This window comes from Trichomycterus rosablanca, chromosome 1 (genome assembly GCF_030014385.1).
Source record: "Trichomycterus rosablanca isolate fTriRos1 chromosome 1, fTriRos1.hap1, whole genome shotgun sequence".
Classification (NCBI taxonomy): domain Eukaryota; kingdom Metazoa; phylum Chordata; class Actinopteri; order Siluriformes; family Trichomycteridae; genus Trichomycterus; species Trichomycterus rosablanca.
This window is the reverse complement of record NC_085988.1, coordinates 42,110,587-42,128,036: the sequence shown is the minus strand read 5'-3', so window position 1 is coordinate 42,128,036 and position 17,450 is coordinate 42,110,587. Positions and strand designations below refer to the sequence as shown.

Sequence of the window (17,450 nt, the reverse complement as noted above, 5' to 3'; positions counted from 1 at the left end):
GCTTTTATCCAAAGCGACAGTATATTATCTAAGCAATTGAGGGTTAAGGGCCTTGCTCAAGGGCCCAACAGTGGCAATCTGACAGTGGTGGGGCTTGAACCAGCAACCTTTTGGTTACTAGTCCAGTACCTTAACCACTAGGCTACAACTGCCCTTTTAATTAACTACCAAAAGTACATAGAACTTGATTGTATTTTGTAAATATAAACAAATTAAGAATTAATTCCTGAAACACACTCAAAAGAAGTTGGGACAGATGCACAATAAGTTTGTAACACAAAGTTAGACCATTTTGAAATATTCCACAATAAGCAGGTAAATTGGTAACAGGTGAGGGAATCATGATTGGGTGTAAAAGGACGATCCGACAAAGGCTCAGTCGGTACAAGAAAGATCTGGTCATTGTGCCAAACTTGGTAAGAGAATTAGTTAAAAGAAAAAACACTTCTCAATTCAAGATTGCTAATAATGTTGGTTATACAACAGGTAGTTCCGACCTTACAATCTGATTGGTTGAGAAGCCTTCTAACTGTGCTGATATTCGTGATAACAGCACGGCCTTTTCACACCACAACTGTATTACTCCGCTGACGCGTTGCCAGTAACGACAAGCTTCATGCACACAAACGCGCACGCAGGCGACACAGACTTTTTTTAAATGCGTTATCTGATATACAATCTAGCGCACTGTGTAGGGAACATAAATCAATTGTCTAATTCACTATGTAGTGCACTTTGTAGGGAACATAAATCCGTGATCTGATACACAATCTAGTGCACTATGTAGGGAACATTAATGTGTTTGTAACGCGAACAGTTAGCTTAATAGCCCAGTTAGCAGCTCCTAGAAGTTCTGTTCTCACCCATATCCTTAGGTGTGTGCAAGATGTTTTTTTTTTTTTTTTTTTTTCCTTCGGAGGTTCTTGCTTTTTCTTCTTGTTGTTCTTACCTTCCTGAAATTAGTTTTTGCAACTTGGGATGTTTGCTTTGTAGTGTTAAACTTTATATTCCTTGTGGAACTACTTTTTGGCGGAAGGTATTGTCAATATTAAAGCATATTTAATATGAAATTCAGGGCTTCTTTGATTTATTTTCTTTCTTTATTTTGTAAAAACTGTTGTATAAAAGCAATAGAACACTTGAGGTCGTGTGTTATCGCGAATAACATCACGGCTGTGATGCGACGGAATCACAGCCGTGATGTTTTTCGCGATAACACACGACCTCAAGTGTTCTATTGCTTAATTATACTGCATCTACTGTACATAATATTGTAAAAACAAATACAGAAACCACAGGATGTGACCTTTCAGGTGGCATTGCATGAGAACCCATCATTCTACTGTCATGAATATAGACTCATGGGCTTAAAAGTACTTGGGGAAACCGTTGTTACTTCTATGCAGAAACGGCACCAAGTTCTCTGGGCCCAAGATAAACTCAGATGGGTTAAAAGACAGTAGTCAGTTAAGTCCACATTTTAGCTTGTTTTGGGGGAAATTGGACATGGAGTTCTCTGTGTCAAAGAAGAAAACATCCAGTCTGTCATCAGCAAAAGGTGTAAAATCCAAGATCTGTCATGACATGGTATACTGCTCAAAGAAATATGTATGTGTGTTTGTATGTGTGTGTATGTGTGTGTGTGTGTGTGTGTGTGAGTGAATGATGCAGGTTTATCATACAATTATTTACAAATGATAAGGCAGAGCTGATAAGGACATAATGTACATAAATACACAAACGTAGCATGTGTGTGTTTTCTCTATTTTTTGTTTGGCTTGTGTTATTTATCCCTCTTTATTTATCCCCAGATGAAACACGTGAATGGAAAGCTTTATTGTAACAAATGCTCTGTAGTCAGTAATTTGATATTTTCACTTTGGCAGTAGGTGTAGCTGATAAAATGACTGGAGGTTTTCTTTTTATTAAACCAGTTTAATTTTTCCATGCTGTGCATTTATCTGTCCAGGAGAGGGCGCAACATTCTAGGGTTTTTTCTGACCCTTGATTCCACTTTAAGTTTGATGAAAATGTGTTGACATACTGAAAACTTATCAGTTGTACACAGTATAAAAGTTAAACACAGTTGGTTTCTGTGTAGTTAGGAAGTTAAGAATCCCTAGTAAAACTACATTTTCTCCACCAAAAATTTTCAAGAGCCTGAAATTTAAACAATAATTATTAGTTAAAAAAAGATACACTGATAAAAAAAAAAGGTGCAGAATCCACTTCTGTTTTTATAACCGACAAGATTGTTTTTATAACCTGCTAGGCTCATTCAAACATAGTCTGGTCGTTTTTAATATTTACATAAACTTTGCATAAACACAAAAAGATGTAAAAGAAAACGTGATTCATCAGACCAGGTCACCTTCTTCCATTGCTCCGTGGTCCAGTTATGATGCTCACGTGTCCATTGCTGGCACTTTCAGCAGCGGACAGGGGTCGGCATGGGCGCCCTGACTGGTCTGCGGCTATGCAGCCCCATATGCAACAAACTGTGATGCACTTTGTATTCTGACACCTTACTATCAGAACCAGCATTAACTTCTTCAGCAATTTGAGCTACAGTAGCTCGTCTGTTGGATCGGACCACACGGGCCAGACTTCGCTCCCCACATGCATCAATGAGCCTTGGTCGCCCATGACCCTGCCACTGGTTTACCACTGTTCCTTCCTTGGACCACTTTTGATAGATACTGACCACTGCAGACCGGGAACACCCCCACAAGAGCTAATCCGCCTGAAGAGATAATCCGCCTTATTAACTTCACCTCTCAGTGGTCATAATGTTATGCCTCGTCAGTGTATTTATAGATATAAATACTGTGTGTTTGTAGATCTAAGGAAAGCTTAAAATGGGGTACCAAGAGAGGAGCTGTGGTACTGAATAAGCAAATCAGAAGTGGCAGAGAAATATGTGAGGTTGGTACAAGGTATGTATGTACAAGGGCCAGTGATAGCTCAGTGGTTAAGGTACTGGACTAGTAAACAGAAGGTTGCCGGTTCAAGCCCCGCCACCACCAAGTTGACACTGTTGGATCCTTGAGCAAGGCCCTTAACCCTCAATTGCTCATTGTGTTCCGCTCATTGTGTAAGTCGCTTTGGATAAAAGCGTCTGCTAAATGCTGAAAATGAAAATGAAATGAAATGTATGAGGACAGTGTGACAGCAGAGAAATATAAAGTAGGAATGACAGGTTTAAAGAATAAGTGGTGCTCAGCTCTGAGTCCTTTCTTGTTTGCAATGGTCATGGACAGGCTGACAGACAATATTAGGCAGAAGTCTCTATGGACTAATGTTTGCAAGGCAAGACAGGACAAGATGGAGACAAATGATTCACAGTGCTCAGGATATGTATGGCAAGATGGAGATGAATGATAAGCTGTGGAGACCCCTAATGAGAACAATCAAGAGTAGATAAAGAATTAAAAAATATATTGATTGCATTTCTAGTATTCATGATTACGCTATACCAGGGGTCACCAACACAGTGCCCGCGGGCACCTGGTCGCCCGCAGGGACCACGTGAGTCGCCCGCAGGGCATGTTCCAAAATAGCACTAGTGACTATAGAGCTCCGTCTAAAAATATATTTGTGTTGCTGTTCTTTTTAAATGAATAACACTTGCATTGATGTAGACAATAGTGAATATAAAATGTAAAAAACAAAACTGTTTGATGTTTATTTGAGCTCTGATCTCGGAGAGCGGAGTTTTAAAACGTGCGCATAACGCTGAGACAAGCGAGCTACGCATGCGCAGCTGCGATGCGGAGCGAGATGCGGGTTTTACCCTGAAAAAAATAAAAAATTAAAAACACAAGAAAAGCAAAAGAGAACTTCATATTTTCACAATGATTGGGAGGAATGTGGAGAGACGCTTCAGTGCGTGTCACTAAAACTTCCCTGTACATCGTACATAACTGATAATAAACATGATTTGTTGTAAAGGTGATAAGTACAAACAGGACAGTATTTGACTGCGGTAAAGTTTAATATTCAACATTCGTTTGACATTCGATCATTTCGATCTATATAAATGGTTGAAAAAACACCTAACACTCACTTTATTTATGATTTCTTACACAGATACATTTGGGCAACATACTACAAAAACTATTTGATGGTAATTTTAATATTACATTGTATTTATTTACAGTAAGGTTATAATGAAACCGCTGATCAAGCTCTCACTTCATCTAATGAGTTAGGGAGCGTCATCAAACTAACAGAGAAACGTAGGAGACATTTACTCTGCACTTATTACACACAAATACATCCATTAAAGTCTTGTCATGTATTGATGGATTAATGTCAAACTATTTTTATACAAACACATTCAATACTACAAACCATATATTTTTTTTTTAAATAACGTTTGTATTTATTTTCCATTAATTTTAAAGTATCAATAAAGTATGAAAAAATTTGTCACAAATTTATAATGGAGATGAATAAATCTATAAAGATCTCAAATTTTTTTTTAGCATTTTTATATACAATCAATCTTCCTTACCTACTACAAACCTTGTTTTTAAATTAATTTTTATATTTATTTTAAAATAATTTAATTGTGCAAATAAATAAATCTATTAAATCTATATTGTATCATTTCATGAATTAATGTCAAACTATTTTTATATACAAAATTAATGTCCCTTACCTCCTACAAACCTAGTTAAAAAAAATCCTTTTATATTTATTTTATATTAAAATATAATAAAGATCAGTAAATCCATAATAAGTGTGATGATCATTTGTAAAAAAAATTTTTTGATTTTGATCAAAATGCTACAGATGTGCTCATTCATACAAAACTGTCAAGAAAGATATTTACAAAAATATTAAAGATGTGACTGCTCTGACAGATTTAGATTAATAGACATAAATAATGTTACATGTTGAAATATATGTTTCCTACCATGGTAAATCATTGTTAATAATTATTCTGAGGAATCATTAACATTATCATATGATCAGACAGTCTCTTCATATATATGAATATTGATGATAATAATAATAATAATAATAATAATAATAATAATAATAATATCATTAAAGGTGAACCATGCAACTTTGTGTTATTCAGGAAGTTTGTATCACCAAGTAGCGCTTCGTATTATTCAGTAGCCTTGAAGTAGCTCTCGGTCTCGAAAAGGTTGGTGACCCCTGCGTTATACAGATACAATATATTTAATGTTTTAGCTTATTAACTTTATGTTCTGTATATATACACACATTCTAAATTGCTAAAGCCATGCAGTGCCATGAATACATTCCCATACCATGAGAGACGCCCCATACTGTTTGTGTTGGTAACAGTGTGGATGGTAATTTTTCTCTTTGGCTCAAAGAATACCCTTTTTCCCCAAAACAATTTTAAATGTGGACTTGTTAAACCACAGAACATGTTTCCACTTTACATTAAACTCAGATGAGCTTGAGCCACATAGGTTGGCGTTGTTTTGGATGTTGTTTATTTACAGTATGTCTCCCGCTTTCCACATATTTAACTCTGAAATTGCATTTGTAGATGCAATAACAAATTGTGTTAACTCATTTAGGTAAGTATTCCATTGCCCATGTGGTTATATTCATTACAGAAGCCTGTTAATGCATTTTTTCTAAACAATATAAAATGACATACCTATGTCTATCAAACACCTAATAGTACACTATATCAATGTACCGTGACAGTCTTGCTCAAGGGCCCAACAGTGACAACCTGGCAGTGGTGGGGCTTGGACCAGAAACCGTTTGATTACTAGTCCAGTAGCTTAACTGCTACAAACACATTACATTGTGTTTATTAAATCTTTTCAACCAAAGGAACATACATACTTTATTTAGTCAAGTTTGTAGTCAAGAAGATCAAATTCAACCTTCTGAGTAAATGTGGAATTCCCTTATAACCACTTTATTCAAGTCCAATTCAGGTATATACACACTCACATAACAAGCCTGGGCAGAGTGTGCATGTCACAGACTTTACTGGCTCTATGCAATAACAAAAGAGGAAAGTTCACCAGGCATGCCATGTCACTTAAACTGCTCCAATATGCAAGAAGACCAATTTAATTTTGATCCTTAAGAACTTTCAAAAAAGGAGTATGTTCAACAGTTTAAATTGCAATGTATGTGATGCCTGTTTTCTCTCTATTCATCTCACGTATCTGAAAAAAACTTGAAAAAGATTGTATTATTTAAGAAGGCAGTAATAATTAAACTAAAACACTAAAACTACTGCTTTAGAATTATAAAAAGAAGAAAAATGTTATGTAAATATAAACCCCATTTCCAAAAATGTAGGTACATTTTGTAAAATGCAATAAAAACAACAGTCTGTGATATCTGTGAAAGAACACTCTTTAACCTCACACATCACACATACACAAATTACTCATGCCCATGCCATGGGCACTGATGCATCCGCATTTCATAACAGACGATGGCACTTGCAGCTTGTGCTGATAACAGTCTGGATGGTCAAGTCAAGTCAAGTCAACTCAAGTCAAGTCAACTTTATTTATATAGCGCTTTTGTCTTTGGCACAGAGAGCTCATGTTCATGTTTAATTTTTTTCTGAAAACAAGTTAAACATGGACTCATCTGACCACTTCATACCTTTTTACTGTATTTTGGTTTAAGATGAGCTTGAGCCCAGAGAACTCAGTGACATTTCTGCTTAAAATTGATTATAATAATAATATAATAATATAATAATAATAATAATAAAGTTTAAGGTTGCAGCTCCTGATGCAGCAGCAGACTGTGTTTTGTGACAATTGTTTTATGCAGTACTCCCAAGCCCATGTGGCTTTATTTATCACAGATTAACTGCCAGATTAACAACAAATATAACAGCAACATTTGGGAGGCAAATGTTCCAATGTAGGTTTAAAAAGCTGCTAAAAGGATGAGTTATTCAAGAAGATGAGCTATAAAATCCAATGATTAGCATAACATTTATATCTTATTATGTGGTGTGTGGTTGCACCATGTGACATTCTCTGGACTGAAAAATTAATGATCCTGTTTTAAACTGACTACAATGTTTTTAACTAGAAAAGCAATGTTAATACACAATGTAAACATTACCCAAAATAACAGTTAGTTTCAAGTATAAAAACGAGGCAAAAGGTTGTTCTTTTTCAGTGTTGGATATAATTAAAGGCTTTTTGGTGTGGTGGCTTACAAGTTAAATCAAAGATGTAGCTTTAGTGAGACTATAATTACACTGTCATCAGTTATCTCAATGCAGTGGAGCAGATATGGATAAACTCTATTCCTTCATTTTAAACTTGTTTGACTTTGTTATAATAAATGTCAGGCTTCACTTTGGTGGTTTAATTTGTCTTTATGTCATGTTAAATAGGTAGTGTATAAGTAGGAAAACTTTTGATCAAATGTTGTTTTAAATAGAGGTTATTTTGAATGAGCTGTGTTTAGTTTTAGAGCAAAGTCATTACTCCAGTTTTCTTTACCGAGGTTAAAAGGTTATGTCATTAAGTCAGCCAATAAAATAATTAATAGACTTATTTAGTTTAATTGTCTCATCTTTTGTTTTATTAATGTATAGGTTTACCAAATACCTTTTATCCTTAGGCATGGAGATACGGACCTAGAATTACTTTTCTTATAGTTAAGAAAAATATTACAACCCCAAATCAGAAAAAGTTGGGACAGCATGGAAAATGCAAATGACAAAAAACACATAGTTTCTTACATTAACTTTGACTTTTATTTGATTGCAGACAGGATGAACCTAAGGTATTTCATGTTTTATCTGCTCAACTTCATTTCATTTATTAATAAACATTTCTGCATTTCAGTCCTGCAACACATTACAAAAAAAGTTGGGGCAGTAAAGCATTTACCACTCTGTAATGTTGCCATTCCTTTTCATCACACTTAAAAGACGTTTCGGTACAGAGGATACCAAGTGATTTAGTGTTTCAGCTTTTATTTAGTCTTGTTTTTCCTGCAAACACGTCTTAAGGTCGTCGTTGTCAAAATTTTCATTTCAAAATTCTATATTGGGGACAGGTCAGGACTGCAGACAGGCCAGTTCAGTACCCGTACCCTCTTCTTCTGCAGCCATGTCTTTGTAATGTGTGCAGCATGTGGTTTTGCATTGTCTTGTTAAAAAATTCATGGACGTCCCTGGAAAAGATGACGTCTTGAAGGCAGCATATGTTGCTCTAAGATCTCAATGTACTTTTCTGCATTAATGCTGCATCACAGAAGTGTAAATTAATTTTGGCAATTGCACTGACACAGCCCCATACCATGACAGACCCTGGGTTTTGGACTTGTTGCTGATAACAGTCTGGATGGTCCTTTTCGTCTCGGGTTCAGACTGTCTGCAATCAAATAAAAGTCAAAGTAACTGTAAGGAACACTGTATTTTTATTTTATTTGCATCTTCCATACTGTCCCAACTTTTTCTGATTTGGGGTTTTATATCCCTCATATTATATCTAGATAACCCTTTGAAGTAGTTGTGTAAGTTTCACTTGATTCATATTTTAAAATGATCAAAAGCTGCTCAATGCAAAGATTTTAATTTTAATTTATGCTGTACATTATAGTGTATGCTGTATGTTGAAGTTGAACTGAATTCATAATTGAACTCAAAAGCTGAACAACCACCACTAATAATTTCATTTTCCCTTAACCCTTTGCTCCCAAAGCACATGCATATAAGGCATAGGCTGCAAAAGTGTCTTATTTATAATATAACTTATTTATAATTCACAGGCAAGTAGAAAAACACCTTGTTCGTATTGCCTGATTGCTGGTGGTCCAGTTGTTATGATTTGTATTTATTTTGTTTATAGATCCTGGGCAGCAACAGATACTTTACATTGTCCTTGAGCTCGGGAACCTGTGGGACAAAATTTAAAACACTATAATGTGTTTCACTTCAACAATTAATTGAGCCAATGCACCTTGTTATATCAATTAAGGTGAGCTGTCTAACATGTCAGTGTAAAATCACCCTTTGGTGTTCACCTGTGTTAATATCTGGAGACTGTAAAGGTCATAAGCTTATTATTTACATATTTTTATACTGATTAAATCATTTAGTGTACCCTCATGCCTTGTTAATTTAAGAATTGCTATTTTAGAGAGCATCCTCCCATCAAGACAGAAATGTTCTATTATAGTGATCAAGTGGAGACAATCCATGCCAAGAAAATGACAATATATGCCTTTAACTTTGTGGCAACAGTTTGTGGAATGCCTTTTCGTGTTCCAGCTTGACTAAGTGATGACAATAAAGTCCTGACCTCAACCTCAAAACACTGATTGCAAGCCTTGCCTTTTTCGTTTAACATCAGTGCATGACTTCACAAATGCTTTTTTGACCAAATGCACCCCAATTCCCACAGACACACTTGTGGAAAGTATTCCCAAAAGAGAACATGTTACACCTGCAAGATGGAAGCTATGGTTTTCCTTCTATATTAATGGCTATGGTTTTAAAATGGAATGTTCAATAAGCTCATGGTCAAATATACATATACTTTTTGTGATAATGCTATGTCTTTTTTATTATTTCTTCTAAATTTAATTGCCTGGTACTCTGCCATCAACTATTGTTGTAAATCATGGAGCACTAAATGTATTTGCACCATTCTATAGTGTTTTATTAGTGATATAAACATTAACGTGGCACCCTTGCTATATGCAATATGCTCGGGGTAAAGGACACCCAGCAACCAGTGAATGGCATAAAGCCAGAGGAGTAAATCTGCCAACCAGGATAGCATAGTGCTAGGAGCTAGACACTATATGCTGTATATGCTATGCATATATACTGTATATACTCTACATAATGTTTCTATTGTACTTGATAATGCAATATTTATTGTCAAATGTCCTTGAGGCCTACCAACCATGTCTGTCCCTTGTGCAAATGTAGGTTCAATGGGCAACCCTCTACATCCTTAAAGTCCTAGGTTGATATTTTAAAATATATGCCCTCTAAAGGCTAAGGGTTGTTAGTTTTACCTTTCCATGCATAATTATGCTTTGAATGTACTACCTAGATAGTAAATGAGCAATGGCACAGTACCAGCTTTTTCTTAGCTGTTTATCTGGCTTACATATCACCGAGAACTGATACTGATAGGCTCACCTGGATCTGCTTGCCAGAACACAACCACAATTTATCTCTGCTGGCATAGTATGGACCAGAATTTACAGAGGCATTGCATGGTTGCAACTGGGCTATGTGTAGGCAAGATTGCAAAAAAGGTTAAAAAACCCTTACCATAGCATGTTTTTTTTTTAACCTAAACTGAAAAAGGAACACAATACTGCACTGATAATATAGCACTGACACATTTATTCATTGTCTGTTTTACCACCGCTTTATCCTATTCAGTGTCGCGAAAGGCAGGGAACACCCTGGACAGGTTGCCAGTCCATTACAGGGCATCACATTACACATACACACATCCATACACACACTCATACCTAGGGGGAATTTAGTATCTCCAATTAACCTGACTGCATGTTTTTGGACTGTGGGAGGAAATTGGAGCACCCGGAGGAAATCCACACAGAAAAGGGGAGAACATGCAAACTCCACATAGAAAGAACTGCAGAAACTGTACTGTTATACAGTGACCATATATTGTCACTGTATAATTCACACTCTGCATTAGAACCTACATGTAGCACCACTACCAACTGTTTTTTTCCTAAACATTTATTTAGTAAGTACACTGATCAGCCATAACATTAAAACCACCCCCTTGTTTCTGCACTCACTGTCCATTTTATCAGCTCCACTTACCATATAGAAGCACTTTGTAGCTCTACAATTACTGACTGTAGTCCATCTGTTTCTCTACATGCCTTTTTGACCTGCTTTTACCCTATTCTTCAATGGTCAGGACCCCCACAGGACCACCACAGAGCAGGTACTATTTAGGTGGTAACAATGACGGTGGTGGTGTGTTAGTGTGTGTTGTGCTGGTATGAGTGGATCAGACACAGCAGCGCTGCTGGAGTTTTGAAATACCGTGTCCACTCACTGTCCACTCTATTAGACACTCCTACCTAGTTGGTCCACCTTATCTATTGCTGCTGTTTGAGTTGGTCATCTTCTAGACCTTCATCAGTGGTCACAGGACGCTGCCCACATGGCGCGGTTGGCAGGATATTTTTGGTTGGTGGACTATTCTCAGTCCAGCAGTGACAGTGAGGTGTTTAAAAACTCCATCAGCATTGCTGTGTCTGATCTACTCATACCAGCACAACACACACTAACACACCACCACCATGTCAGTGTTACTGCAGTGCTGAGAATGATCCACCACCCAAATAATACCTACTCTGTGGTGGTCCTGGGAGAGTCCTGACCATTGAAGAACAGCATTAAACGGGGGCTAACAAACTACAAAGTGCTCCTATGTGGTAAGTGGGGCTGATAAAATGGACAGTGTGTGCAGAAACAAGGAGCTGGTTTTAGTAGCACTGTTGCCTCACAGCAGGAAGGTCCTTGGTTTGATTCCTAGGTGGAGCGGCTCGGGTCCATTCTGTGTGGAGTTTGCATGTTCTCCCCATGCCCACGTGGGTTTCCTCTGAGTGCTCCTGTTTCCTACCACTGTCTAAAGACATGCAGTCAGGTTATTGGAGATCAGCCCCGGTTCTGGACTGCTTTGCTTGGGGGGGCAGTAAAACCTAATGAGGGGGCATGTTGATAGTCATGTTTTTGAAGCCAGAAATATATTCAAGGCTTGATTTGTGCATGAATGATGACAGCCAAGCTATTGATACTGGCTTAAAGTGATGTATGAGGTAAAGAAATAAAAATGCATGTTTTCGAACTTAAACTTAAAACCCAATGATTAAAAAATACATGTTGATTATGTAAATAGAGAAAAAAGATTATCTAATTGTATTTCAATTTAATACGCCCCCTTAATTAAATTGCCATTACTAATAGAACAACTCTATTTCTTGAAAGGCTTTAATACAAATTTAAGTCAAAGCTGACAAATGTACCTACACACAGACTGAGAATATTCAAACGTGGAAATAGGAATGAGTGAGAATATTTATATTATTGGGAAATTAAAATATAAAGAAAACAAAAGAATACTAATTCTGTAAAAAAAAAGTGTTTACCAGTATACCTGCCTCTCGCTCACACTAACAGAACATATACTGCCGAACTGAACTGTTTGGGGCAGTCTGCCGATTTTTATATGACTCAAAGAGCCAATCAGGAATAAGCAAGGAAATATCTTCACACTGTAAAACAAAATGCATTTTTGTGATTGGTTCAGAGATAATTTTGGGGGGGCAATGCCCCCCTCAGCCCCCCCCTAGCGCCGGCCCTGTTGGAGATACTGAAGTACCCCACAGTTAAGACAGTGTGTTTGCCTTGTGATAAACTGGCGACCGGTCCGGGGTGTTTCCTGCCTTTCGCCCAGTGAACTGGACCCACCACGTCCATGAATAGGATAAAGCTGTGGTAAACAGACAATGAATGAATGAATAGTTGTGTTTTCTGGAACAATTGTAAAATTGCTTTGGATAAAAGCATTTGCTAAATGGCATACATTTAAATGTATAGTTGCTAGCACAAATTTTGTGAGCTTGTGGCGACCTGGGCCTAAGCATTTGCCTATGCCTAGCTATGCCCAGCAGGCTCTCTATTGGTGGAATGCCCTCTTTGTAGTATGCAGTATATTCATATACCATTTACACAGTCATGGTCTCCTCCTTCTGACTGCGCGCGGCGCGCGCCTCACGCCTCTCAATGAAGCGCGTGCACGTCACTCAGAGCTGATCTGCAGGAGGAAAAGCTGCAGTTCTGATAAGCGCATCGTATCTGAGTGTACTAATACAAACGTACCTGCAGAGAAACCTGTTTGGATTATAGTCCTTCAGAAACGCTAAACCTGTCTGAAGAAGAACAACCACGTTGTCGTATTTTGGGGGAATTAGTACCGCAAGCTGCAGACAGAAGGGCTGTGTTTTTGGTTGTACACGGCGTGTGCCTTCAGTGGGAGCACTGAGGACTGGATACAGCGGGCACTTCTGACGGTAAGAGGGTGTTTACCTTCATGTTTGGTACATTTAGCAACGAAAACCAGGAAAATGGAGAACAGAAACCTGAAGCCGTTGGGCTTGTTTGGAGAAACGCTGGTAGTTTTTCTTAGAGGTGGTCTGGTTTCTGTCAAGCTTCGAGGCGCCTCATTTCTCCCCTCGTTTGATAGAAGTGATGTGTCGATCCCGAGTGAGTCGGTTCTTTTGAACACCGGCTCTTTTAGGTGAACATAGAGAACCGACTCTCAGGTATAAGTGGCCATTATTTTTATTTTATTGAAAGACATTTAGATCTCTAGACAATAAACAATCAGCTGAAAATCAAAGACTGACAAACTGAATTAATGCTTTATATTGTAATCTGATGTAAAATTTTGGACAGTGGTCGCCTAGTGGGTAGAGCTTTGGGCTATCAACTGAAAGGTTGAGCGTTTGAATTCCACTTGCCATGCAGCCACTGTTGGGCCCTTGATCAAGGCCCTTAACCCTCTCTGCTCCAGGGACGCCATACAATGGCTGATCCTGCGCTCAAAAAGAGTTTCATTGTACTGTACACCTGTATATGAATATATGACAAATAAAGGCATTCTATTCATTCTGTTAAAGTCAAACATTTTAAATGATTTAAATTAAATTATTTCCTCTTTTTGGCTTTTTAAAAAGATAAATATGCAAGGCGTTTGGGTGGTACAGCGGAAAAGTATGCTAGCCCACTACTGCTGAGATCTATGTAGTGCTGTCAGCCTGTCTGTTGCCTGAATGGGCATGATTGGCTAATGTCCAAGGGGGTGTGTGGCCAAAACAGCTTAGCTATTGAGAGGTGCACTTGTCAGTGCGCTCTCAGTGCTGATCCCAAGCCCAGAAAAAAAAATCAAAAGGTTGCGTCAAGAGGGGCATTGGGCAAAAAACTGTGCCAAGGCTGATATGCGGACCAGTTCTGCTGTGGCGACCCCTGAATACGGGAGCGGTAAAAAAAAAAAAAGGCACTTATTTCTTCATATAGCTGTAAATAAGTCATTTATTAAAATAATTTATTTGTATATTTATGGGCGGCACGGTGGCTGGGTGGGTAGCACTGTCGCCTCACAGCAAGAAGGTCCTGGCGGGGTGGTCCGGATCCTTTCTGTGCGGAGTTTGCATGATCTCCCCGTGTCCGCGTGGGTTTCCTCCGGGAGCTCCGGTTTCCTCCCACAGTCCAAAGACATGCAGTCGGGCTAATTGGAGACACTGAATTGTCCTACGGGTGAATGGGTGTGTATGTGTGTCTGCCCTGCAATGGACTGCCGCCCCATCCAGGGTGTTACTGTGTAGCTTGCGCCCATTGAAAAGCTGGGATGGGCTAATTGGATAAGTGGTTAAGAAAGTGAGTGAGTGTATATTTATTTATGTATTCATTATTTATTTAAATGATTTATATAATGTGGCGTCTTGCAGTTTTACATTTAGTCTTAATAACAAACAATATAAAGGTTGTTATTTGTTAAGTAGGTAGAGTAAGATATTGTTTAAATGAATTTATAGATAGACAAAAATAAACAGTCGTAGGTCATGATAGTGCTAACTTAAGACACTAACAATGGCACCGGCGGAGGAATCGTTTGTGAACCGAAATACTCGACTCCTATAGGTAGGCTGAGCCAATTAATTCGAGTCAATTAAAAGATTCGGAATGCCCATCACGGTTTAATATGAAATAACGTTTATTTGGATCTCTACGTTGTATTTTAAATGTAAGGCGTGAATGTACTAGCCAGTATTTCCCTTTTTCCTTGTTGCTTAAGCGAAACTGAGCAGCTGCATTGGAAATGACTCGGTTTGTATTTGGTTCTGTGACAGCACTGCGTTATGTATTTTTTGCGTTGGTGTCATGGCCAATATTTACTGGCCACAGAATGAACCGAATGCCAGTTTGGTATGATGCTAGTGCACATGGGTAGCGCAGACACAGTTGTGGCATTGCAGATGAATTAGCATCATCATGAAAGACTCAGTATGCTATGCTAACCGACGCTGTCTGAGACATATGAGGAGGCTACGTTTTGTCTCCCAGAACAGACCCGCTTTGTGGTGCAGTGTACAGACATATTAATTTAACAGCACACTATTTATATTCCCATTCACTCATGTTTCGCTGGTGTTGTAGGTTACAGCAGCACGAACACATTCTGCTGGTTTCCTCTCAGCTTGACGGATGATTAGTGAATGAAAGCTGCAGTGTGAGTTCAGCTCAGAGGACAGGAAGCTGCAAACCGCTGTAATTCAAACCTATACGGCGATATTAAAGCCAAGATGAGGATAGAATTCAATATCAAGAGACCGTTTATGCGCATTCGTGTACCGGTGCGTTATTATAAGGGTGATTCTTCAATTGGGAGAACTTTTTACGTCCCTAGGTTATAAATTTATGTTAAAAATACTTTATTACAAAACAAATATTTTAGGTATTAAAAAGATTACATACCAAAATAATTATGATTTCCATTTTTTATGATGATTTAAACATCAATATTTTGCTACTTTGGCTTTAAAACTTCTCTGCTCTAATAAAATGCTAAAAAGTGATAAATTCATTATAAAATCACAATATGAGTTTTATAATGACTTAAAAAGAAACAAAATGTAATTTTTGTTTTCATATTTGTACAACCTATGCATATTCTTGAGCAATATATTACTGTCCCCAGCATTATCGTCATTACCGCAACAGTGTATTGTTTCTGTAGGGAATCATTTGAAGGTAACACTTGTTTATGTTGTAACCATGGAAACAAAGACTCAAGGAAGCACATGCCAGCCATGAGAGAAGACTGACATTTTAATGTCTGGAAATGTGAGTAATTTAATCATGTATTCCTCCTGATCATAGAGTATATTTATTCAGCGTCATTACCATTTACATCAATATGGCAGTACTTTACCAAAAAAAAAGAAATTTACATATTATTTACATGTATTTAAAGTGCATCTTGTACTAGCTGTTGACCAGCTTTAGCAAATCCATGGCCTAGCTAGTTTTTTTCTTAAAAAAAGTAAAAATTGTCATTACCACAACACGTCATTACCAACACATAATGACATTTTGCTATGCCACTTCGCAGATAAATATGAAATATTAAAATTCTATATAAGCTCAATTGTAGCATCATTAAGTCTTTGCTCTAAAGCATGTAAGTATTATCTTGACATAATTAAAACTAAATTATTACTAATTTTATTTTTCAAAAGTTAAGATGGTAAAACGAGCCCACAATTGAAGAATCACCCATAAACGACAAAGATACACAGTTTACATGTCTGTTAAAAGCCAAACTGGTTGTGGCATTAATAACTGACAGAACACTCAGTACATCATATTAGGAGACAAGGTAATTCATTGTCATGCTTTTAACTATGACATATCTCTTAATAACACAACTGACATTAAATAGAATAGAATAGAATAGAATAGAATAGAATAGAGATACTAGGTTTTGAACACCACCAACCTCATGGTGGTAACACAGCAGTTTGTTACAATCATTAGCTTTTATCTTGTGCCAAACCTTAGAGGGCTAAGGTACATTCAAGCAAAAATCAAACTGATAATTTTTCTGCAAATATGCAATTTTTTGGCAAATATAATCTTAAATATAATATATTTTTGTGTTTATAGTTTACACATGGGTGGCTCGGTGGGTAGCACTGTCGCCTCACAGCAAGAAGGTCCTGGGTTCAATCCCCAGGCGGGGCAGTCCAGGTCCTTTCTGTGCGGAGTTTGCATGTTCTCCTCGTGTCTGCGTGGGTTTCTTCCCACAGTCCAAAAACATGCACTCAGGTTAATTGGAGACGCTGAATTGCCCTATAGGTAAATGGGTGTATGTGTGTCTGACTTGCGATGGACTGGCGCCCCGTCCAGGGTGTTACTGTGTGCCTTGCGGCAAAAGCTGGGTTAGGCTCCAGCAACAAATGCACACGCATACACACAAAGACAGCCTCCATAGCCAGCTCACCATGGATAAGGTTAACCTTTGGGATGTAACAGCTTAAGCACCAGCAAACTGCTTTAGATTTATGTGAATCAGTGTGGCTGTCAGATTCAGTTAATACATTGCATTTCACTTCATATCCAGAGGTAAAACTGACATTTAGATGAAAATACCAGTTATTCAAATCCAACTTTGTGTAACGTATCTCAATAAAGATAATACTTTTAGATATAATCTAGGGCAGATGGTGCACCTAGACCTGACCAACTGCAGCAAACCCAGATCATAGCACTTCCCCCACAGGCTTGTACGGTAGGCACTAGGCATGATGGGTGCATCACTTCAGACGCCTCTCTTCTTACCCTGATGCGCCCATCACTCTGGAACAGGGTAAATCTGGACTCATCAGACCAC

The 17,450-nt window shown here is 37.8% G+C and overlaps 1 protein-coding gene across 1 annotated transcript in view; it reads left to right on the top strand.

Annotated features, from left to right (window-relative positions):
- Nucleotides 1-12,978: 12,978 nt before the first annotated feature.
- Nucleotides 12,979-17,450, top strand: part of myo9ab (myosin IXAb) — a 157,335-nt gene continuing 152,863 nt past the window's right edge. The window contains exon 1 of the mRNA XM_062993052.1: nucleotides 12,979-13,068. The gene's annotated coding sequence lies outside the window, so the exon portion shown is untranslated. The remainder of the gene's footprint in view (nucleotides 13,069-17,450) is intronic.